A 27,255-nucleotide genomic window follows, 5' to 3' on the forward strand; every position below is an offset into this window, starting at 1 on the left:
CATGCAAGTGTACATGGTCATTCAAGTATTCATGTGGCTCTTATAAAGAGCCGGGTATCGTACCTACAGGTACTCACGATTAGAATCACTTAATTTTTCCAAGACTTTCAATTAACCACAAATGTTATCAAGATTACGATATTGGTTGATTTAATAATCTAAAAGTTAAATAAGAACTAAAAAAAGAAGATTCAATTTCTAAGGTTTCAAACAATGATTAGGTAAGGTCCAGGTTGTAGCTCAATTAAGGAATCATGTAAATTATCTTATTAGATTGAGATTTATCAACTATCAAATCAATCATCACAGGGTTAAACATATGATTATGGTCTCATGACCTCTACTCGCCTACGATAAATGACAACCTAATTACGTCATTGAGCAGGGATAGATTGGACCAAGTATCGAGCATTACCATTTCTTCTCTTATAATGACCAAGCAAGGATTCTAGGTATATCCCTATCATATATACAAATTCACTTTAATTATTAAGAGAAAATAATTCTTCTGATGGCCCACGTTCTATCCTCTTATTCCTCTCCCGAGTTCAATTCAGAAAATATATTTATTTCAATGGTGATCAAGCATGAAATACGAAAAAAAAGAGCATAAGAAATATTCATATGATAGTCAATGTCAACCCATAAAAACTCAATAAATTACAATCATCCTGTAGCCATAGCCCTAGAACTAGGGAAATTAGCTACTCATAATATTATTTTCGATCATGGAAAGTTTAAATATCATAAATAAATCGAAAGAGAAGAGTTTAGGAAAAATCCCTAAAATGTGATGAAATAGCTCTCCAAATCGTCGTTCTTCAAAACCCAGAAAAATAATATTTAATAAAATAAAATAATAATCTATTTATACTAAAGTTGAAACGGCCCAAAACTGGCGAGGAGTAGCACGACGTGGAGAGAGTGATCAGTTTCAGTTTGAAGATCTTTTATCTTCTCCGCACGCAGCCTTGACACATACCATTCTGCCTGAGATTGCTTTTCGCGAACAAAAAGTAAAATCCCTCGCCACGACGTGGAGAGGACACGGACCATTCTGTCCCAAATTTCTAATTTGCACCAAGACTAGAATTCCTCTCCGCGATGCAGAGAGGACATGAATCCGACTTGCACTTCATTTCTTCACTCTTCTTTCATGTTTTTTTTCAACCAGGATCCTTCCGTGATTTCCAATGCCCATTTCCATTGTTGATTCTTCCTTTAAGCTTACCTACACTACTAATCATGGTGGTTAGTATATATACAATAAAATGACTCGACACGACTATAAATCAACATAAAATGATTCCAAACTCGGCTTAAATGTGGGTATCATTTGGTTCCTAGGCATATAAATACGCCTATGATCACTACCTCACAGTTAGAGCTTTGTTTGTCCTCGAACAACTTACTAACTTATCCTAGGCTCCCTACAATGGTATTTGTGCATCCGGCACTTCCTTTTAAGGATCTATAATCCGTTAACACAAGCATGTTCTTTCTCACAAATGCTCCTGCCCACTTTCATACATCAACAACCCAAGTATTGACTCGACAACTTTTTGCAACCAACGCATTCAACTTCATGTGTACCATTACATATAACCTATCTTTCATACAAGTGCCCTCACTGAAAAGAATAGTCCGCACACTCAACTTACCAAATTTAAGATAGTTTAAGGACTTTACAAACACAACATGCTCTCACTCAACAAAGATATCAAACATGCATGTAATGAGAACCATAAGCTTGCCCATTATGTATATCTACACTAATTAAGCATGCTTTGCCCAAAATTAAATAGGACTTTACGGGTTGTAATGTAAGCTTGAGGTAAGGGAGGATACATTTACATAATATTAGTGACTTATCCTCCCTAATGCACCTGTTTCGATTTTCTTCTACATTCACAACTTTTTCCTTTCTTTGGCACCTCTTTCTACACATTTATCCACTAGATCTTCTTACATCGCCTTCTTTTCGACATATCCTATATATATATATATTTAATACTTAACAATACCCACCCTTAACTTATCAATTTCTCTCGAGTTAAGGTGGACATTGTCCTTGTAAGGACCAGGGCCATTATTAAGGTTATCTCCGAGTTAGCCACCTTCAACTTAGGCTTTTCACCTTAGTCAAAGTGCACAATGTCCAAAGGACCAGGACCAACGACAAAATTAGGAACTTATAGGGCATCATTTTTCCTACCTCTGTTCTTTCTTTCCCACAAAACCAAGCATTTCCACCCTATTTAGTCTCACCGTTGTTTAGCCTATTTTCCTCTTAACATAGTGCTTTAGGGATTAATTTGGGATCAAAACTACCGGTATCAATAAAAGGGATTCGGCTCAATTAAGTAGGTTAGAACAAAATCAAAGCTAAAAGGCTCAATAGGGCTATACTAGGGAGAATTTGTCTAAAAGGCTAACATTTACAAGATAAATCAAAGAAAGCCTAATATCATCTCTTGACCAAAACACCACTTTTTATTTCTCTTCAATAACATGTCGGGCAAGTTCTAGACCTAGATGCATCACATGGACACTACAATACCTCACCGCTCATGGCACGAGTTCTACTCAAGATGGATCAATCACATCAACACAATTAGTTCATACACAAGGTTCAATTTAAGCTTAAGTTGCAATCATTATAGTCAAATACAAAAGTTCAAATGCATTCATACATCAACTTCCAATCATGCTTTCATACAGTGTCCTTTCAGAATTTGAACTTTCAACACATACCAACCTAAGACTCAATGACAAAAATTGCCCTTAAGACGGTCGTCATCCATCTATCATTGGGCAATGCGGCTCAACTAGGACGACTGACTCAATCCTAAAAAAAGGGCAATATCTTTTTGTCTTTTGTACGGTTCAAAGGGACGTTCCTCGGCGAAAGAACCAAAAACAACATCCAAGGAACCCAAAACAAAACAGACAAATTAAAAGACAAACACTACCAGTGTTCATTAATATATACAAACCAGAGATAATTTTCTCCCTCACCCCACACTTAAACAATATTATTGTTCCCAGTGCTTCACAAAATCACAAAAATTTAGTACAGAGGTAGGTTAAAACACTCCCAAATCAATCCTCCATAGCATCTGCCCCGCCGGACTCATCAGCGACCTGAGCAGGGTCCACCTCCTCATCGAAATGTAACTCTAAATCTGAGCTTGTACGCAGTCTCTCCTCATCGGTTGGGATGTCATCGTCCACCGGCTCATGAAAAGCAGATCCAATGCCAAGCAAAGCCTTAGCATGGGCATTCAGCGGGTACCTTCTCTTGACGTCCCCCAATTGCGCGTCAGTAGAAGCCCGATAACCATTTTGGTGGCGCAACATCTCCAGGCCATACATCTTGGCCATGATCAGCTCATCATATCTATCACGCTCTGCAGTAGTGAGTGTTTTGCCAAGCTCTGTATCGGGACCCTTAGTCCTCGTGATGTCCACTAGTGCTGGGAATAGTTGTGCCATATAATCCAAATTCTCTTACGGAACCCCTGGAACACGACATAGTCTAGTAATAAGACCACCAAATGCTTTCCTTCACCCTTTATGCACACGAGTCTTTCTCCTTGCTGATTTCAATACAACCCTTATGGTCAACTCTGTCCCAGGTGATGTCCGTGTAATGCAGCCCCAGTATCAAACAAATTATCACAATATTGAGCGTGACTCAAAACTCCCTAAGCATGTGAGCGTAGGGGAGAGATTGGTGATATCTCTTCCCGCTGTGCTTAGTCCACTGCACCATGGATTGAGGACCGCAAAGTGCGTGTCGAATGGCCTACTACGGTGGGAGAATGTTCAACCTTGTAAGCACTAGTGGATCGGTGTCCTGTGACGTACCAACTGTGTCATTAAGCACCATTGGAGTGAGCGTCATATCTACTCCTCGCACTTGTACAAAGTGGGATCAAGATTCCATAGCCCATTTGGCGTAAACCTCCCGAACCATGTGCAAGTTACACTCACTAGGCTCGGCAAAAATAAACTCCATGTACAGCTCTTGGATCCGCCTCAATATTCGCGGAAATGCATGTGCCAAGTTGTCCCTGTCAATGCACACATAAGAAAAATACCTTGCTTCGTTGTGCTTCTTACACCATACTTTTCATTCCTTGGTCACAACTCACACCCGAATCACATGAATTGATCCCTCGGTACTACCGATGCGGGAGGGCCATTCCCCCCACTTCGGACACATTTCCTCTGGCTTGAGGTTGCCACTTCCTTTTCGGGTCTTTGTGTTCCATACATGATTTCCTGCAATCAGAATATAATTCAGCCCAAGCAGACTACACTATATTGATAAACATGGCTAGTGTGTAAACACCACCCCATACTTATTTCAATGCATTCTGCAGCCTAGGTGCTCAGACTTTCCACAGGCGTACACACATAAACAAACAACAAAACACTGCACTACGCCTTCACATGTTTCATGCACGTATTACATTAGTGAGCAAAATCAACAACTTCAACTCAAGGTTTCGCAAATCACGACTACACTTCATACAGTAATTTACCATCAGTGCTACTCAAGAATTTGCACTACTATATGCATACACCCATGCTATACCAATGTTTCATGCATTAATCAGCAAGGTAATGTCTACTCAAGAATTTGAAATACCCGATAGAAAATGCAAAAGTCACACAGTTCACCATAAATCACCTAAAGCCCACACAAAGCACACAATGACTATTTCAATTAAAGATTATGAAATAGCCATAGACATAATAGCATACACCATTTCATCCAACTAACGAAACCACATTAGCCAAACTAGCCTGTTCAACCACCCATTCAACCCCAAAAGTATGTTCATCCAACCCCCAAATCACCCTATGCCCAAATGCAAGCAACAATAGGTTAGTTCTACTCAAGACTTTGAACTACCCATCATATAACACATATAATACTTCACTTTCACACCAAATCAAAACCATGACCACCTATTACACAAATAATACCACAACAGCCCCCACCCTTCCGCAACAACTACAACTCGAGAGAAATTAGAGAGAAGTACATACCTGAGATGTTGATGAAGATGGAAAACGAGAGAAGAAGAAGCAAAGTTGGCTTTGCATTACTGGTTGAACCTCAAATATTTGCAAGGGGAGAAAGGAGGGGAAAAATTGCGATATGAAGGGAGAATAGTTGGGGATTGGAGATGAAATTTTGGGTTAAAAGGGACGGTTATTTGGAAAATTAAAAAGAGCAGATCGGGTATTTTGAATAGAAAATAGGTACAACTCATTTTATTTAATTAAAATAAAAAGTACCTACCTGGGGAGTGACGCGGTAACATTACGTACCATTCTACCTCATTTGGGAAAACTAATTCCTAGCGAGGCAAAAATTTGGGCTATGCACCACGACACGAGTTCAATACAGACCCCTCTGCCTCACGAAAACAGTTGATTCCCAGAGGAGTCAAAATTTGAAAGCCTTTTCGCGACACGGAGGTGTCACGGGGCATCCTTATTTTTGACATAAAAATCATTCCTCGTCGAATCCAAGTTTGGGGACCTCCTCCGGGACGGTCACGGACTGTTGTGCCTCGCCTTGGATAATTAATTCCACGCGAGGTGAAATTCACCCTAGCTCTGCAACGCGCTCAAGGTGTTAATTCTTGTTTCTTGCACATTTCAATCTCAACACCTATTAGTAAAAACACAGTGGATTGCCTCCCATCCAGCGCCTTAGTTTTGGTCATGGCACGACTTCTATTTTTGTACTTTTTTTTATATATCTCTCTTTTTTTACCAATTCTTATAAATTGAAAGAACAAAACAAAAGAATAAAAAAATCCTGACTATTACAAGGGGCCACGGGTTGCCTCCCGTGCAGCGCCTGATTTAACGTCATGACACGACCCACCTCATGACTTACTCGTCATTCAAAGTAAGCGCTTCTTCCTCAAGATCAACATCATTCTAGAATTAGTGCTTCAATCGTTTCCCATTCACTAGAAAAGTAGAGCTCTTATCCTTGTTCCTTAGCTCCACAGCTTTGTGTTGGATCATCCTCACAACTTCAAACGGTCCACTCCACTTAGACCAAAGTTTTCTAGGAAACAACGTCAATCTTCAATTAAACAGCAATACCAATTGTCCAGGCTCAATGGTGAGGGACACAATATGCTTGTCATGCCACCTCTTGGCCTTCTCTTTGTATAGCTTGGCATTCTCAATTGTGTGGAGCCTGAATTCCTCTAACTCATGCAACTGCGTTATCCTTTTCTTTCCTGCTAACTCAGAATCAAAATTCAAGATCGCCTAGTATGTTTTATGCTCCAACTCCTCTGGGAGGTGACATACATTACGAAACACCATTCGATAATGAGAAGTCCCTATAGGTGTCTTTCATGCAGCCCTGTATGCCCATAGAGAATCATCTAACTTGTCAGCCTAATCTTTACTTTGTGCAATAACAATCTTTTACATGATTTGTTTCACTTATCGATTAGACACTTCAACCTGCCCACTAGTCTGGGGATGATACATTGTAGTTGCATTGTGTCTAACTCCATATTTTGAACTGAACTATTGATGAAATGCGTACCTCCATCACTTATCATGGCCCTTGGAGTTCTGAACCTGGTGAAGATGTGCTGCCTGTTGAACTTCATTACCACATTTGCATCATTAGATGGTAGCGCGACTACCTCCACCCACTCCGACAAATATCCGGCATATTGAGGCCTAGTACACTCAGGAGGAGGCAGACATGAGGAAAGTGAATCTGGTGGACACATCCCCAGAGATTGATGTTGAGACGATTCCTGCAGAGGCACCTTTGCCTACTCCGGCCTTCGGGACTATAGGTACACCTGCTCCCACTTCTTCCTCCTAATCTCCTAGTAGTTTTGCCATTGCCCAGCCCGCCAGGATTACTCAGTCTATGATCCTAAGGATGGGGTATTAAAGCTCATTTAGCGGATGTGACGGCGACTTGATTGGAGGTTGCGATACCATGGATGATCGAGAGTGCTATCCTAGTTGCACGGACACCCCTACGATCATCTATTGACATTATCACAGCGAGAGTTGAGACTTGTGATAGTAGATAAGGGGAGACTTTAGAGGTGACGGCTTTGAAAGCCGAGGTGGCAGATTTGAGAAAGGATGTGGACTACTTGAAGTGCACAGAGTTCACTTGACTATTGGAGGCAGCGGATGATGTGGATTCCCCGATGACTTCTAAGATTCCTCTAGTCACCACCAGAGACGTACATCAGGATGATATAGCAGCTGATGAGTAAGAGACAGAGACCGATGCGAAGCAGATAGAGATGTTGGAGGAGACCATCTATGGAGACCTTCCAGACCTTGTGGAGATGATTGTATGGTCAGAGACATCCATGGCAGGTCCAAGTGGATCGAGAGGTGCTGATGTGACACCAGGTACTAATGGCCCTACAGATGGAGTGATTGCGTAGACAACATTCTCTTGACTTCCCTCTTTGCCTTTTTTTATTGATATTCAATATTTTATTGCATTTGAGGAAAAAATGTTTTTTTATTTGTGTTAGGATGAGGTATTTCCATACCTACCTCTCGTTATTATTATTTTTGTTTATATATTGGGATTTTGGGTTGTAAATTTTGTTTTGGCACTATTTTGTGGATGTTTGAGCTTGTGGCTCCTTGTTTTAATTGCAAATGATTTTTGGACCCTCCTGAAAAATTTGGCCACCTCTTGATTGCATTTGAATGTGGTTGTTCTTGTGCAAATTTGTGTGTCGGTCATGATCAATACCGATGACTTGAATAGTGCTCTTAATCAAACAAAAATGAATTTGCGGCTATAATGGTTCCAAGTGAAGTTGCATAGACAATATGTGAGCTTTCTGAATGTCGTTGTGACTAGCTGGTTATCGAAATAAGTCTTTTGTGATGAACATTGGACACTAGCAAAAGTGTGGAGTCTTGTTTGATATTGCTGCCAATGTCTTGTGTGATGAGCTTACCGTGAACTATGTGTGATGACACCTAGAATTTTCCCCGTTGGTCCGATTGACTAAGTGAGGCAAGCTCTTAAAATGATCTTAGGAAACAATTTTAAAGAGTGAAACAATTTAACATTATACCCCTTTTGTGGCCTACCTTGTGAGTGTGTGAACATTTCTTGAGCACCCTTTAAGCCTTACCCTTTTCTTGGAAGAAACTTGAGCAAAAGCCTAAGTTGGGGTGTGGTGAAAAGGAAAGGTAAACAAAGAAGTGTGAAGAAATCCCCCTTTACCCATGGTTTTGAAAAAGATGGAACCCCTCCGTACAAAAAAAAGAGAGAAAAAGAATGAAAAAGTTGTGGAATAAAGTTGTGAAAGTTGCAAAAGAAATGAGGTGCCCAGTATTCCATGGAAAGTGAATAATGGGGTGAATTTTGAGCATGAATGAGGATGATGAAGAAAAGGAAAGAAATTGTTGCTCATACCACATTTCATGAGGATAGCAGACACTGAGCCTAAATGACAATACATTTACACTCAGCCCAGTTACAAGCCTTGAAAAGACCTTTTTGATCTTGAGTGACCTGAAACGAATGTTGGTTGGAAAATAAGGGCAAACCTATGGTGGAGTCATGCATGTGTTCATATTTGTGAGTGTGAGAGTTGTATGTAATTCCGGAACTATAAAGTGTCGAACCATTGTGTGTGAATATGGAATCATTCTTTGTGTGAGGGCTTTTGACTACCTTTGTTGAACTTGAACTTGCATTTGAAACAAGTATTGTGAACTTGAGAATCTTTGGTAATGGTGAGTCACCACTTGAATATTTGAGTGCACAATTGATCCTTGCATGAGTAAGTTGAGTCTTGTTATGTGCATTCATGATTGAGTCTTGTGTAGCAGTGTTTGAGGTATCGTTTTTAAACTGCTGTACTTAAGGACAAGCAAAAGTTTAAGTTGGGGGTGTTGATGAGTTCGAGATTTGGACTCATTTAAGGCTTTATTTACAATGATTTAGAGTCCTCAAATGCTTATTTTGTGTCAATAACTGATGTAAAATCCTTGATTTCCATGTATATGTATTGAGAAACAAAGGAAGGACACCAATTTGCAAAAAGGAACAAAGTGAGCTGAAAGAATGAAGAAAAGTAAGCTTGGTGATCACCATGTTTACTTGGCGAGTCACCGAATGGCCTCTTGATCGCCTAAATTTCAAGTGTGCCAAGCCCGGAAGGAGAAAATCAAGTTTGCCAGTGAAAAGAGCAGTCGGCGAATCACTGAGTGGTTTCACGATGCATTGTTGGATCGCCCAATGTTATAGACCTTTAGGATGCTAAAGTTCAAAGTAGAAGGGCGATGGAACTGGCCAAAGGGCGGATCGCCGAGCTGATCATTGAGCCCGACTTACTACACCAAAATGGCTCTTCGCAGCTCATTTTTGGCAACTATAAATTCAGTTTTGAACATTTAGTTTAGGATATTAAATTATCATATTTTTATTACCTTGAATTTTAGTATGAACTCTGAGTATTGAAACAAGTTTTCTCTAGTTTTTCCTAAGCTTTAAGGAATTGAAGTTTTTCACTTTTGCGAAATTGGAAGTGGGTATTTGATATTCTTCGACTTGCAGCATTGTAAGGACGAAATTAATCTTACCTAGTTGATGAAAACTCAATTTGGTAATGATTTTTATCTTTTTATGATGACTATCTAAAATCCCAATTCTTAGGGTGTGATTATGGACTGATTTAGTTTATGGGTATTGCTAAATGTAAGTTTAAATGATGTTTAGAAGTGAGTTCAATCATTAATTATGGTTTAATTGAAATAATTGTAGTTGCAAATGCAGTTCTACCATTGTATTTTTGGCTTGCTCGAGAGAGAGGTTTTAAAACCAAGATTATTGATTGATGGTCTATGTGTATTGGGTTGTCATGGGTTCAGCTCGAGAGAGTGGATCCTATACCCTTTTTCACACATTCAGCCCGAGAGAGTGAATGGACTAAAGTGCAGGTTGTTTTTATTTTGCATGCTTGTCGATGTTCGAGAGAAATCGACTTGATTTGGGTTAAATTGTTTGAGAGAAAGTTTATCTCCTCTATAGTCTAGCTTACTCACTAATATCTAGCTATTTTCTAATAGTTGCAATTACCCATTTATCTATATTAGACTATAATCGAATCACATCCCAAGAACCCGTCTCATTATTGTCATTTTTGTGTTATTTGCTATTGTGTAATTGATAATTTCAAACCAAAATTCCTTTAGTTGACATTCGTGTCATCACCTGATTTGAATTTTGTTTTTATTCGATAATGTCTATTCCTATGGCTGATTTGAATATATTAAGACTTTCCTATTGAATCTTAAACACGTACCACTCCATGTGGGATTCGACCCCAACTCATTTAGTTGGGTTATATACTGACTAGCAATTGTTGACACTTAGAATTGGATAAAGTGTCCTTGAAACGTTAATCAGTATGCTGAGAGCATGCGTGTTGGATTTCACAGGGAATTGGGATGACCACTAGCCTGTTATAGAGTTTGCATATAATAACAACTATCACTCTAGTATTCAGATGGCTCCGTATGAGGCACTTTATGGGAGAAGGTGTAGATTACCTATTAGCTGGTTTGAGGCTGGTGAAGCTCAGTTGACAGGACCACACATAGTTCATCAATCCATGGAGAATTTGAATATAATCCAAGAGAAGGAGAAAACAGTGCAACGCCACCAGAAATCCTATACAGATGTTAGAAGAAGAGGTATGGAGTTTGAGGTTGATGATTGGGTATATCTAAATGTTTCACCTGTGAAAGGTGTTAGGAGATTTGGTAAGGAAGGAAAGCTTAGTACCCGATAAATTGGTCCTTATCGGGTATCTAAGAGAGTTGGTAGTGTAGCTTTTGAGTTGGATCTACCGCCAGTGTTAGTACAAGTCTATCAGGTATTTCACATCTATTTGCAAAATAAGTGTTGGGGTAATTAGTATTATGCTAATTTCGATTGATTCATAAATAGTAAATTAATAAAATTGCCCTTATTTATGATTTTTAAGGAAAACAATTAATTTACTCCCTCTATTTCATACTCATATGTATCATACATTCAAATTCGATAGAGATAAGATATATAAATACATTAAAGCTATTGATGGAATTATCCAAAGAGGGATGAACAAGCATATATGAGATGAACTTGGCATACTGAGCAATGACATAATCTAAAAAAAGATATAAATACTGAAACATAACTTAAAAGCTAAGTTGAATGCAATGACCAAGTACTAATAATTAAAATAACATGTTGAACTATATCATGATATAAATGGTGAAAACCTGGTCAATGCAATAAGAATCTGACTGTGAGAGCTACTATGAATCGACATAAACCGCATGAGCTAAATGTGGAGTCTGATGTATATTCCCCATCGAAAGGACCCAGTATACCTTGCCAGGGGTATAAAGGCATGATTGTGGCGTGATCACTAATAATGATGCCCAACAGAGGAGACTTATAATCCTATGCGGGCACGTAGTTCTGGGACTTTGAGGGTACGCTGAACCCTAGTCCAACTCAGTGTTAAGTCTACTCCCAACTGAATGTAAATGAAGCTAAAATGCACTAAGTACTAAGTAACTCAAAATATTGACATGCTAACTGAGAATGCAAAATTTATATATACTGAAAATTTGACATTGGAAATCTAACTGAAAATGCAAAATTTATATATACTTAAAATTTGATATTGGAAATCTCAAGCATGATTCTCTTTCTAACTGGCCTATCAAGTATAATTCATGAACTAAAAGAATTTATACAAACTATGGTTTTGAGTTTTATACAAGGAATTAAGAAATGTTTCCAAGAAAATATGTTATTTAGACGATGGATACTATGGCAACTGAAATCACAACAATTTTCCAAGATTTTACAAACCCTAAGTCTAAATAAGCTATGTAGAATCAAGGAACTAACTGAAATCTAGGGACATATTGGGTGAAAGGAACCCACTAGTGAAATCTGGCATACCTGGTGACGGAATATATGGAGAAATCCTTTGGATTTTGGCACTGAACTTTGAAGAACACTATTGCTTGTTCTTGAAAGACACCGACGGCTCTTTCTCTTCTTTTCATTCTAACTTGGATGATTTTTGCAGAATGAGGGTTCTGGGTATGCCTAACTAGATTATTAGGCTTAGATTGAGTAAACCGACATAGTTTAGACATCAAACGATGTAGTTTAAGTGCCCAAAGCATAGGGGAAAAGACCAAAACGACCCTGAATTAAGACTGACGAAGTGCCAACTACTATAAGAGTGACGGACCGTCATTCGAACCACGGCCCATCAACTAGGTCATGGTTTGAGGTATGCCCGACATGGATTCACTAAAATGAGCATAACTTTTTACTTTGAGCATGGATTTTAGCAAATTCAATGGTGTTTTTGCGATGATTCAATTATCATTAATTTTATAGGTCATGGGACACCTAATTCATTTTTTGCTAAAAGATATGACCATTTGAATTTGACCCAATAACCCTTTCTTTCCATATAGTTGTCGGTCTCCATTGACAATCCGACCTACGGTCTGTTGGTCAAACCACGGACCGTCCTGATTGACCGTCGATGGTTTCAAAGACTAGTTCTCTACGCCTTAGAATGATGGGACCCACCTATGGTTGGTGGTTCTACCTATGGTATGTGGGTGGTTCCGTTGGTACTGGCACTGAAAAACTAGGATTTTCTCTATTATGAGATCTAAGGTATTACATCCAACATGAGGATTGTTGTCAATATTTACAGTTTGAGAACTAATTCGCTAAAAACACTCCATGGGCAGCTTTAGGGGATCTTTCTAATAAATCATTTGGGTAAATTTGTGAATGGGAAGCTTTATTGGATTGCATCTATAGGTATTGGTCATGATGATGATGCACACAACAACATTCTTTTGATATAGCAAAGGAGACATGGAGAAGCTTGGAGATTTCCATTTGTGGAGAAGACATTTCTAATATCAAACAGCGAGTAGTAGAAAGTGACATGTCTATGCTTTATACTTTTTATTTATCTATTACTACTTCTGATGTTTGAATTTTCAAATATTCTAGAGTTAACTTGTCATGGACGAAATGGTTCACCATCAAATATCCTCAATATGTTGTGTTATTTATGCTTTGTCCACCCATTTTCACATTTCCTATATACCTTCGCAAGTTAAATAAGGGTTACATTCTAATTTAGCTTCCAGGATTAATCATGATATTACATGGTTCAACTAAAAAACTAGAGCACGTTGTTACTGTTAGGGAATGCAATCCTGCAGAAAACATTGTTAATCCCTAACGATATCGAGTAATAATTCTGCTTAATTTTGTTGAAATGCTCTTTTTGCACTTCTTTTTATGTCAAATATAAGACGAGACATTGAATATGTTTATCTTCCTGATAAACCATTGAATATATATGAATCCATCTGTCATATTTTCCTGTAGTTCTTGTATGCATTTCTCCTTATTATACTACTTTCTAGATACGTGTATTGCGCATAGTCCTCTATGGTCAATTATTGTATTACTGTTTGTATTCAAAAGTATTAAATCATTCACAATATACATGTTTCAAAAGAAAATTTTTGAATTATTGATTGCTCAAAAATGCTACTACTAGTGGTATATCTTAAAAATACTACAGGAAACACGTGAATAAAAGTGTTCAATTGGATACCGTCAGAATGGTAATTCATTTATTGTTTGACCAAATAATTATTCTTAGAGAGTATATCTTCACGCATTTTCTCTTAAACATAAAGATTTCATACCATTTTCTTTGAACTTTTATTTTTTTCTTGTTTAAAACATAAAATTCAACCGAACCCTCCACCTTCGAATGTAGTTAAATATGAATTAAATATATTGAGATACTTTTCGGAGATAACACGCCCCCGGTTCACACTTACTAGCTAGGCTAGGAGCGGTCTGACTGTCTGGTGGCCTGGAATGATTTGTCACTCTTACTAGATGGGTTGCGAGTTTACTTTGGTCATGGTTACTTGGGCTGGGAGCCCGACTTTCACTTCTTGGGTTCTGATTCGTGACATTTCTCTAATGGTCCTATTGCATTCTCTACATTCATACGCATTGCCTATCACCACAAGTATACTTGTTTTATTATTTTACGCTCTGATTTATGGGGCTAGTTGGTTTATGTTTGTTATAAATACCATTCAGGCTGATGGGGGTCGATTAGGTTATTGTTTAACTATATCTTGTTATATGCTATTGTTTTCTTGTTAGTTGATAGGCTTTGACTTTAGAATTGTGATTGCGGGTCCTCCTGACCTTAGGTAGTTGACTTAGTATCTTAGTTGCTTGCCATTAGGTTATCGGCTCGTGTTCTAGGTACGTTCTTTACTCAGCTTCTCACTCCTTGTATCCAGTTTCTAGTCTTTATTGTCTATGTACTATAGAATTCCTTGTTTAGTTACTTGCGTTATGCTCTCCTTATTTCTTGTTGATTTATGTTTGTGTTTATCTTTTGAGCTCAGTTGGCTGTTGCCTACTGAGTACCCATTTGGTACTTATACTTTTTTTCTGCTCCCTGCATATCACAATTTGAGTTATTGGTGTTGATTTGATGTCGTGAGGAACAACTTGGAGTTTCAGAGACTAAAGTGAGCTCCTGACGTCCGGAGCTATCAATTTATGTCTGTTTTGGCTACGCTGAGTCTTTATATCATATTAAGAGATAGTCTATACTTATGTTGTATTTGTGAAAGTCTTGTACTCTATTTTGGATTAGATGCTCAAGTATTGACTGTTGTCAGGTCTTGGGGTGGTTTCTGTATTGTTTTATGTTGATTCTCCTTTTTTCGCTTTTCTTTAAGCATTTTGCTTTTTGTGGTTGACTTTTGCTTTGTAGTCCGTTACTTATGGCTCTGAGCTAAGGGTTAGACTTACCTACTGGTGGGGTGTAGTAGGTGCTATCATGAACTGAAAAATCGGATCGTGAAGTTACCTAGTTTAATCTAACAAGAAAATTAGTATTCCTTAATTTGAGTGTACTTTCCTCTTATTAACGTATCACTCATTTGTCTAGATACTATTTCAGCTACAATTAAGAGTGAATTACATCCATATAATTCATCTTTGCATTGAGCCAACAATAATAACAAACTCAGTGCAGTACCACAACAAGGTATGAGGAGGATAGAGTGTACCTATCTTACTCCTACCTCCTGTAGGTAGAAAGATTATTTCCCAAAGATCTTCGACTCAAGTAATGCACATCAAAGTAGATATAAAGAAAACACACAAGTAAAGAGGACATAGCAAATAACGGTGAATGCATAACATAGCATTCCGGAAACATAAAAAAGCATTCTGAAAACAGGGGCAATAACAATAACTAAATAATGTGATGTTTAGTAGGAGTCACAAAAATTGTATGACATGGAACTATGAGAAAAATGCTACTACTATTGGAATATCAAAATTATATTCGGAAGCAAGTGAATTGAAGTATGTAAATGGATACATGTCTACTTTATATAAGTTTAAGTGTCTACATTATACAAGATTAAGTGTCTACTTGTGCAGAACAAAACTTGCAGAAAAGAAATGTGAAATGAGGCCAAGTTAAATGTCATATTTATGTATTATGCTAATTTGGATTGATTCATAAATAGTAAACTAATAAAATTATCCTTCTTATTTATTATTTATAAGGAAACACAATCAATGTATTTCTTCTATTTCCTACTCATATATATATATCATACATTCAAATTAGCTAGAGATAAGATATAGAAATACATTAAAGCTATTGATGGAAGTATCCAATCGACATCTGAATATGTGGGGATCAAAGGTGGACCCAAAGAGGGATGAACCCCTTTAATAGAAAAATACTAACGCCATTTATACATGATTAATATTATTTTAAATATATATATATATATATATATATATATATATATAATAGATATTGGATCATGTTGAATCTCTTTAAATTCTTCCTTATCCTATTTTTTGCATAAACAGAAGAGTCAGACAAAGTCATTTTAAGAGAACACAATTGTAGTGAAAAAATTCATAGAAGAACTTCCTCACTTCAGTGATAACATTCGACCATGTTTTCGTTTCTTTCTTTTCGGGATTGGATTCATCAAACTTTTCTATTAAAATTCCTTCTCTCGTGGTATCATTTCATTTGTCACTATAAATCATGATTCGATACTCCCAAATGAAATCATAACAAATATTCTCCTAAGGCTTCCCACAAAGTCCTTATTGAAATGTATGTCTGTTTCGGAATGTGGCATCAACTAATATCTAGCCCTCATTTTGTCAACACACATCTCAAATTAAACAAAAATCATAGAGTTGTATTTCCAGGCAGTGAAAAATACAAATTTTGTTCACCCCTTCACCTCTTTAACAAAGAACAACTCACTCAGGAGCTACTTCACACAGATTCATCTACTTTATCATCTCTTTTTGTGGCTTCTGCCAATGGGCTGATTTGTCTTTGCAATTACGAAAGGGAGATATGTATATGGAATCCCACCATTAGCAAGTCAATGAAATTATTTAATTTGCCTTCGGTACCTCTTTCCATACTAAATATAGTTTTGGATACGACGACTCACGTGACGATTATAAAGCTTTATTTATTGATCATTATCATCACTTTTACAATGTTAAGGTGTACAACGTGAGGATTTTCATAAATATTTATAGTTTGAGGAATGATTCTTGGCAAACACTCGATGAACAGCTTCAAAGGATCTTTCTAATAAATCATTCGGGTAAATTTGTCAATGGGATGCTTTATTGGATTGCATCTACGGGTATTATTGATGATGATGATGCACGCAACATCATTTATTTTGATGTAGTAAATGAGACATGGGGAAGCTTGGAGATTCCCATTTGTGGAGAAGATAATTCTAATATCAAACTGGGAGTAGTGGGAAGTGACCTTGTTGTGCTTTATACTTGTCATATATGTGCTACTACTTCTGATGTTTTAATTTTGAAAGACTGCAGAGGTAATATGTCATGGACGAAACGGTTCACCATCGAATACCCTAAATATGTTGTGCTATATATGTTTTCTTCACCCAATTTCACATTTTCTATACACCTTCGCCAATCAAATAAGGGGGACATTATACTTTCGATTCTAGGATTAGTCATGTTATTTGATGATTCAACTAAAAAATTCAAATGCATTGGTGTTGTTGGGGGATACAATCCTGCAGAAACTTATGCAGAAAGCATTTTTAATCCCCTAAAGATATCCGAAAAGAATTCTACTTAGTTCTGTTGGTATGCTCCTTTTGCACTTTTTTTTCTGTCAAATATAGGACGAAACATTGAATATGTTTTTCTTGTAGTTCTTGTATGCATTTCTCCTTATAATTATACTAGTTTATAGATATGTTTGTTGTGCATAATCCTCTATCGTCAATTATTATAGCACTGTTTGTATTCTAAAAAAAATGAATCATTAACAATATACATGTTTGAAAAGCATTTTTTTTTAATTATTGATGGCTCAAAATGTAAACAGATAATTTTTCATCAAAGATAGATCTCGATTTAGAAATAAGTTGATGTAGTCTGCTACATCTTTCACCAATTTCATGTGAGTGTTTATATGGCATTCTTCGATCCTTGTGTAGGTAGAAGGATTGTTTTGAATCATACTTGACTCGAGGAATGCACATCAAAGAAGATAAAAGTAAAGCACATAAGTAAAAAAGACATATCAAATAACAACGAAAGCATAACATAATAGTCAGAAAAAAGGAGCAACAACAAATATTTTCAATACAACTACAAGAATATAGTATGCTAAAATTACTGAATTTTGATGAACTCATTGGTGAAGTCTAGATCCACCATTATCTCTAAAACTACATCAAGTTATATATGATAAGTAGATCCACTTCTTCTTGATTATAATAAATGAGATTATTTTCTCAGTTTATAATTTAATTTAATAAATGATATTTACACAAGTATGTCAAATATGGGTCAGTTAGAGATCTTTTCTTTTGTGCATATATGTACATTGCAGTTTTGTTTCCTTAATCTCACGTACTCATTCAAATTGTTAGTACTTTCATCACAATATTTGTTAGAGTAAAACAAGATTCGACAATTAATTCACCAAAGAAGTAAAAAGAAAGAAAAAAATTGTCACAAAGAAAAAATAATAGTTTAATACAACAATCTACATCATCTAGCTTGAATTTTAAAAAAATAATATTCTCCATGACTTTCGTTACATGTAAAAAGTGACAACATAAAAGGAAGAATTCTTATAAAGCTACACACAGTCCAAGCAAATATGATTAGAGATTCATGGATATTCGTTGTTTACTTCTATGGTTGTTGTGACATCATTATAAACGACACTAGTTAATGTTCCAGTCTGAAATAAAGTAGGAACCAATAATAATTTGTGTACAAAATTAGAAAATAATTACCATTTGACAATACAGAGCATTCACTTCAATTACAAAAATGGCACGTGACTTGAAAAAATGAAATAGGGTCAAATATACCCATGTATTATTAGTAATAGTTTCAATATGTTCTTTGTTATAACTTTGTTCAAATATGTCTTTCTCGTTATACTTTGACAGAAATTTGTCCTTAATTTTGATGGAAGGACACATGTCGAGTTTAAACTCAAATGATACGTCCCTAATTATAAATACCTAATTTTTTAGAAAAACTCACCAATTTAACCCGATCATATAATAATATTTTCATCTCCTTCTCTTTTTAATAGACAAAGCATCAAAGTTGTTCTTCCTCCTTAATTCTCCATGTGAATTTCTGTCACGACCCGAGCCTACACCCTGGACGTGGCTGGCACTCGAGAACCATTGCTACTCCCTAAGAAAACCCTCATCCTGGCTTACTATAAGTGGAAGACTAACACAAGCATACATAAGCATCAAATTCAAAGAAGCACTATAAACCGTTTACTGAATCTCAAAACTTCGCTGCATATACTGAGTATGAAACATAAGTTTTAAATAAAATATATGAAACCAAAAACTCTCCAAAACTATCTATTTATGAAGCTTCTGCTATACAAAGACGAGTGTTGGAACAAGACCCACGACTCGTAAAAAGAACTACTACTAGAAACTCATAAAATTTGAGTCCTCCGCAAGCAAGGAGACCTCACTCGAAAGCTGACGAGCAGATGAAGTAATCTCAATAGACTCTTGTTGAGGTACCTAAGAACTTGTATCTGCATCATTAAATGATGCATGTCATATGACATCAGTACATTGAATGCACGAGTATGTAATATAGCTAAATAACAAATAACTGAAAGAAAGGACTGGAATAGATAACAATGTACTCAGGCTGAATGTAAAGAAAAAAAGGAGTTAAATCATTTAAAACTTTACTAAATACTTTCTAATCTCTGAAACTCAACATATTATGTGATATAAAAAACTACAGCTTTAACTCTATTTGGGAGATTCTCTAACCGACAACCATCACTATGAGCTATATGATGATACAACGTCTCACCCACGCTACCAGAACTATCATATACCTTGCCGGGGTATATAACACTTCAACTAAGTGGATCCACTAAGTTATGCTTAAAAAACAATAAGGAATCATCTAAAAAGTATGACTCTTTACCCATGCTGGCATACATGGTTTATGAGGACTTTTAGTTGTCTCAACTCGTCCCCATATCGGTACTCAGTACTACTCCCAATAATATATACTCATTCTCATACATTTAAAAACATAACTCTTCCTCTAGTTTGAGATAATTGCTCAAACTACCCTCTTAAAAGAGATAATTGCTCATGAAATATCTTTTGAACTCATAACTCAAACTACCCTCTTAAGGAGTGTCGTCATCAAGAAACGGAGGGTGGAGCTCTGGGATTAGGGGCAGTTGATTATCCTGACCTAGGGTTGGAGCCGACGAGGAAGGTGAATTCCATAGATCCGTTTGGGAAATGGAATGAGTAAGGCTCACTTGTTGCACTTCCCCCCCAAGGCCCGGTGCAGGGGACACGTCCAAAAGTCCTCTGAAAAAATAGGACAACGGGGGAGAGGCTGATGCGGCAGAGTCATTTTCCTCGGATAAGTTGAGGTACTTTTGCCAATTATCCGACCCCGACCCTGAATCCACTCCCTTCCTCCAACAGAATTATCCTCCATGTCAAAGTTGTTGCAACCGCCTACCAAAGTAGTGAAAGAAGAAGAATAGGTATTTCCAAACCAAAGAGCCTAAAAAGAGCACGTAAGGCATTGAGTAAAAAAGAACCTTGGACCCTTTCTATAATAAGGTAGGGATCAAAGCCAATCCAATGAGACAGGAGATAGGTAGTCAAAACAAGGGTAGAAAGGAGAATCATAGAATGAATAAAAGGGAAGGGTTGAAGGACTTTTAGAGATCCGATCTGTGTAAACATGATATAAAAAAATTGTCCTTTCTTAGCTTCCCCCAAAAAAAAGAGAAACTTATAAGAAATCGCCTAATGGACGGATACATAGATAGTATTCAGAAAGATCTTGGGAATACATTCGTCATACCAAATATCTTTAGCAGTCGCAAAAGTAGTGACGGGGCTCAAAGGAAGTAAACAAGTCATCCTTTGAAGCTAAGCACTATTCATCTTTTGTAGGAAAATCCCCTTCTCTAGTCTTGGGAAATTGAGCGACGCATCCACATAAGCACAAGAATATTTTTCTTTGAACAATCCTTCTAAGTCCAATTTTTTTGTCCTTTTATTTGAGTTCATAATAATAATAACTGGCGAGTTTCATCACTATGAGCTACGTGATGATACAAAGTCTCGCCCACGCTACCAGAACTATCATATACCTTGCCGGGGTATATAACACTTCAATTAAGTGGATCCACTAAGCTATGCTTAAAAGGCAATAAGGAATCATCTAAAATGTATGACTCTTTACCCATATTGCCATACATGGTTTATGAGGACTTTTAGTTGTCTCAACTCGTCTCCATATCGGTACTCAGTACTAATCCCAATAATATATACTCATGCTCATACGTTTAAAAAAATAACTCTTCCTCTAGTTTTAGATAATTGCTCAAACTACCTTCTTAAAAGAGATAACTTCTCATGAAATATCTTTTGAACTCATAACTCATTTAAGAATCTCAGTTCACTCTTTAAGCAATATAAAAATTGATACGTCTAGGAATACATAATCCCCTTATACACTTACACAATTCATACTGAAAACTCTTTCTTAAAAATATATCAAAATAACATTTTAAGATGATCATTGATGACTCGGGAGGTCATCCTGCATAAACATTGACGGTATATCCAGCTACCATACCGCTCATACATTGATGGCATACTCAATTGTCATACTAATCATGTTTTAGAAACTTTTTTTCTTAAATCTCATCTTTATTTTCTAAACACTTAGTTTAAGAACTCAAGTGCTGTCTTTAAAATGCTTTTCAAAATTTATAACTCAAATCTAGGGTTTATGTGGAATTATTGACATGAACGACTCAACTCAATGTTCTTAATAGCAATAAGTAAACTCAGTACTCGGAATTCAAGACTCAAGAACTCGAAACTCATAACTCAATGATATTTCTCCTCTAAAAAATACTCAATATATAGGGTTCGTGCTGAAATATAGACATGAACTAATAAACTCAAGAATTTTAATGCAAAACATATATCAATTCAATAATTATCAATAGAATTTCAAAAAAAATAGACTCAAGAACTAAAAATCAACTTATCTCAAGAATACTCAAATCGATGGTAAGAATCTGTCATGACCCAAAAATGGACGTGATGGCACTAGTCTTATCCCACCAAGACAAGTTAACCTAAAACTCAATCATTACAATAAAATGCGAAAATTTCATAATCCAACTCAATAATACCCCCCAAAATCTGGTTGTCACGTGTACAAGCCTCTAAAGTATTAGAATTGATTCAAAAGAAAACACAAGTCTCAAATGACCTTGTTTCTAGAATAGAACAAGATCATAATTAAGAAAAAAGAAGGTCCGCTGATATGAGAAGCAGCTTCCTCACAAACCTCCAAAAGATGCCTCAGACAAGGAGAAGAGAAAATATCACAAAGGTCTGAGCTAGTAACCTACAAAAAAAATGCAGTAGCAAGGGTTGAGCATCAAACCACACGGTACGCAGCAATCAAACCTCTAAACACAACCTAAGGGGGTAGAATACGGGTACTCCTTACACCCTAACCGAACCTCCAAAACTACAACCTGCATAAAACAAGCCCAATCTAACAGTTCACAATTTACAAATGCATATCTCAACAACAACATTCTAACAATCACATATTCTCAACAAGCTCAATATTCATCAATTACAACCTCCACAACTACAACCTACTTAAAACTAGCCCAGCCTAACAGTTCATAATTCACATAGCACATAGCTCAACAACAACACTCTAACAATTGCATATCCTCAGCAACAAGCTCAATATTCATCAATCAAAGTTCCACAGAAAGGCACTCACAAGCTCAGCAAAACACAATATCAAGTTCACTAATGATAAATATGTGCAATGCAATGTAATACAATATCAAGTATAGTGATGCATGTCTGACCTAATGAAACACACCTGTTGTCTCGCAGTCCGGGACCCATGGGGGACATAACTGTCCATTCATCCATCGTGGCACGTGATACGACCCTGGATAATAGTAATCATCACGGCGCGCAGTATGTCCTTCAAAATATAGTATCCATCGCTGCATGCGATATGTCCCTCGAAATGGTGCATCCTCTTTAATTTCTTATTGTTTCTCAATTCACATAACACTTGTCACAACCATGTCTCAGAACAATACAAATGACACGTTCACACAAATAATGAGGAGATGACCATTTTCATAACATTACACAATTCACAACAACACAATCATGATACAACATCAACAATAATTCAACAAATCTTTCAAACCATTCTTAACTCATCACACAACCAATCAATCACATTGGCTTTTATTACCCCTTTTTCATCATTAGAATTAATCAATGTGGACAAGTCAACCCATCACCAAGTCTCATTACCCCAAACACATATTACAAGGAAATACACAAATTCCATACACATAACAAGGATTTAGAAATCCACTTGCCTCAAATAGTTGAGCAATGACTCCAGAACTTGAGCCTTCCTCTTTTGGTTGACTTCCAAATCAATACAATCTATTTAAATAAATAATTACAATAAGATTTTAAAACTAACAACACTCATATCACTATAGGTCTAGCCTAGACCTAAAAACTCACATCAAATCTATAATCAAGTCTAAGGTTAAATCATAACATCTCCAAACACTACAACCTTAATAATTTTTATATAATATAATACATTTAATATTTAATTACATATCTCAATTTCTAAAAACTTGAATTGTAACTTGATAACTACAAGAAAACTTCCAAAATTGAAGCCAATACATAGATAGTAACCTTACAGAAACCTAACTCATATTTAAATCCAATCACCCCCTTATCATTGTAAAATTAGAAGCCCTTACTGGCCACCAAAATAACAACTAATAATAATAATAATTAACTCCTAACAATGGATAAAAGTGACGCTGCACAACAGCAAACAAATTTGCCAAATTCTTGTAATGCCATGCCCCTTTTATACACACAAAATATGATATAATAATATACCCCTCTTTTCATGTAATCCATTCTTACTCAATGAATGATGTTTGTCAGAATTGTCTCCTCCAACCCCAAAATAATTGTCGACACTCCTATCACAATTCATATGTATCGAATGCCCATTACTATAATATTATTCTATATTCATATATATTATGCACTAGAATTTATTTCTTATGGACATAGAGGTAAGCCTCTTACCTTGAGGTTCCACGACACTCTGCACAGGTAGTTTTTCCCTTCCTTTCTTTTCTTTTCCTAAATAAAATAATTAGGTATTCAAAGTGGAAAACTACACTAACTTAATCTAAATATATGGGTTAAGTGGTAAAGGTTATTAAACTAATTATAAACTTGGCCCATTAAGCATTAACTAAAGTAAAAATTAAAGGAATCCCATAGTGTAGGATATAAATTACATCACATCCCAACTAATTTACATTTTACAAAAAAATCCCTTAAAACGGTAGGCGAATGATACATAGCTACAGTGTTGATCCATTGTCACTGATACACGCGTCTATAACTGAATGTCGCGCTAAAAAGGGAAAAACGTAATAATTAAGTCTATTAATTTAATTAGCTTAATTTACGCCTAACTAATCCTAAACATTCCTTATCTTAATAAGTAATATACTCAGACATTACAAAATTTCAAATTTCAAAATTATATCTTCTACATTGAAGAACAATTTGTGAACATCCATCCATTTAGAAAAAGCTAAAAATACGAATAAAACTCTGATTTTTTGCTGATACAAGATGAATATATCAATTTTACTGAGGCATTCAGGAATTTGGGTCAGCGAAGTGAAATATGAAAGTTACAAAAGTGACGGAATCGTTGTTGGACAATCAATTTCATTTTTGAATCTCAAAGCAAAAATTTCAGCCGAGTTGGATATCGATGTATCAAGGAAAAACATTGAAATTAGTTACATGTAGAAGGTAACTCGTCTCCGACGAAAATTAAGAACGACATGGGTGTTAAACTTTATTTAGAAATGAAAAAAGTGAGCCAGGATTTGCAATGTATCCATTATGCATTGACCCAAATGAAAAGATTGGCGGTGATGTACATAACTTTGATGGAACATGCGGAGAAATTACGTGTGTAGAAGGCACAACAAAGGATACAGAAGCTCTTGCGGTGGTCGAATCAAGAATTTGTGATTCGTATTATATTCTAGAATTGGAAGTTATAAATTACATAATTGATTCAAATAGTATAGAGGTGAAGACATGTCATTTATATAAGGATAAAGCAGCACTCGTAGATGTGATGGCGAAATATAAGATAAAGAACAACTTCAATTGCAAAGTAAAGAGATCTGATAGACAAAGGTATGCGAGTATTTGATTTGTTTTGTGAAGAACTGTGGTTGGATTCGTTAGATCTATAAATGGTGATACCATATTTTGTTTTAATGTATTATACATTATTAAATAAAAAGTCATTGATTTTGATTTTTTGTTTAGTTCGTTGAATATGATTTGTGGTAGATTGATAATGATACATTATTTGTTGATACATTAAGTTAATATTGTTGATACGTTCAGATTAGACTGTTTAAAAATTAAATAATTTAATTGCAAGATTCATGTAGCCGATACATTCCGTCATTTTGTGATACATGATTCATTATTTATTTATTTTTTAAATCTGATAAAAAATAATTGTGTTGGCTGTTAATATTATTGATACATTGAGTTAATACTTGTCATACGTTAAGATAATACTGTTGAAACAGTAAATAATCATGTAGCCGATACATTCAAAAAAATTGTGATACGTGGATAAATTATTATTTTCTGAATCTGATACAAAAAATACATCTTTCTTTGGTTACTTTGAACTTTAGTGTTTTATATATTATAGCATGTAACTGCTATATGTATTAATATGATGAAAAAAATTGTACAACTATGTGTTGGTATGTTTTTCAGATGAATGTGGCTCGACTATAAATGCTTCCTGCAGAAAAAAATCTGATGTTTTCAAAGTTAGATACTTCAATATTGAACATACGTGTCCAATGCGGGATAGGGTACTAACCAAAGTCCAAGCAACAGTCGGGTTTGTAAGTGGTGTGACTGCTCCCAAATTGGTCAACCATAAAATTATTCATACTCTAAAATATATAATTGCTGATATTAGAGAATTCTATGGGGTTCAAATATCTTACCAGCAGGCATGGCGTGCTAAAGAACATGCACTAAAAATGATAAGGGGTAAACCATCTGCTGGATATAGACAGATGCCGAGATAAATATACATGCTAAATACTGTTTATCCAAATTCTTATATAAGAATGCAGAAGACTGAGGAAGATGAATTTATGTATCTATTCGTAGCCTTAAGACCATTGATTAGGGGGTTCGATTACTGCAGACCAATAGTTGTTGTCGATGGTGCACATCTGGGCGGTGCTTACAAAGGGACATTTGTATCAGCAAGCACACTTGATGGGTTAGGTATGTATTTTTTGTAGTTGTGAGGTGTTTGTAAATGTTATGTATCAAATGAAATAATATGTGTTGCTCTGTAATTAGGTTGCATATTTCCATTGGCATATGGTGTTGTGGACACTGAAAATGACTGTTCATGGACATGGCTATTCAAACAATTCAAAAATGCATTTGACGAGCGCGAAGAAATGTGTGTTGTATCAGATAGGAATGAGAGTATTATGAAGAGTGTAAGGATTGTGTTCCCAAATATACCTCATTATGCATGCATATGGCATCTTTGGAAGAATGTCTGTGGAAACTTCAAAAGGAGCAGAAACACCCTAAGTGATCTATTTTACTCTATGGCCAAGGCATACAGAAATGAGGATTTTGATAAATTGATGGCTAAGGTTGATAAAATTGATCACAGGGTTAACGAGTACCTTGAGGATGCATGGTATGAGAAGTGGTCGAGAATTCATTCAACAGTAAATAAAGGTAGAATGATGACTTAGAACTTTGCAGAATGTATCAATGGTTGTCTTGTTGAAGCACGTCAATTGTCTATATTAGAATTCTTGGAAGAAGTTAGAATTCTATTTCGTTCTTGGCATTGCAAAAATAGAGAAATAGCCTCCAATAAAAAGGACACATTAGGGAGAAGATTTGAGGAGGTATTGATTATAAACGCGTCTAAAAGTTTGAAGATGGAAGTATGTGTCATGATACATTATTTTATATTCTATGTATATAATTCGGTGTATCATTCTGCTGTTTGAACATGATTTCTTTAAATGTACGCAGGTTGTTCCATCATATGAATTTATTTTCTCAGTTTATGAAGTTGGAAGAGAATACATTGTTTGTCTTGAGCGAAAAGTATGTTCTTGTGGAAGATTTCAACAAGATGAGATACCTTACGCACATGCAATCGTTGTTTTAAAGGAAAAAAATATTAAAGATATGCATCCATATTGCTCTGATTACTACAAGCCTGATGCATTAGCAAAAACATATGACATTCCAATGGTTCCAATGCCAGATAAGGAAGATTGATCAGCTCCTGAGGATGTTGTAGCTGAAACTGTG

At 36.0% G+C, this 27,255-nt stretch overlaps 3 pseudogenes; all 3 read left to right on the forward strand.

Annotated features, from left to right (window-relative positions):
• The first annotated feature begins 16,125 nt into the window (after window positions 1-16,125).
• On the forward strand, window positions 16,126-17,318 carry LOC125868595 (F-box/kelch-repeat protein At3g23880-like; annotated as a pseudogene).
• A 7,159-nt stretch (window positions 17,319-24,477) lies between these two features.
• Window positions 24,478-25,985, forward strand: LOC125868596 (uncharacterized; annotated as a pseudogene).
• A 42-nt stretch (window positions 25,986-26,027) lies between these two features.
• Window positions 26,028-27,222, forward strand: LOC125868597 (uncharacterized; annotated as a pseudogene).
• Window positions 27,223-27,255: the final 33 nt, after the last annotated feature.

The sequence above is a fragment of the Solanum stenotomum genome, chromosome 6 (assembly GCF_019186545.1).
Source record: "Solanum stenotomum isolate F172 chromosome 6, ASM1918654v1, whole genome shotgun sequence".
Taxonomy (NCBI): Eukaryota; Viridiplantae; Streptophyta; class Magnoliopsida; order Solanales; family Solanaceae; genus Solanum; species Solanum stenotomum.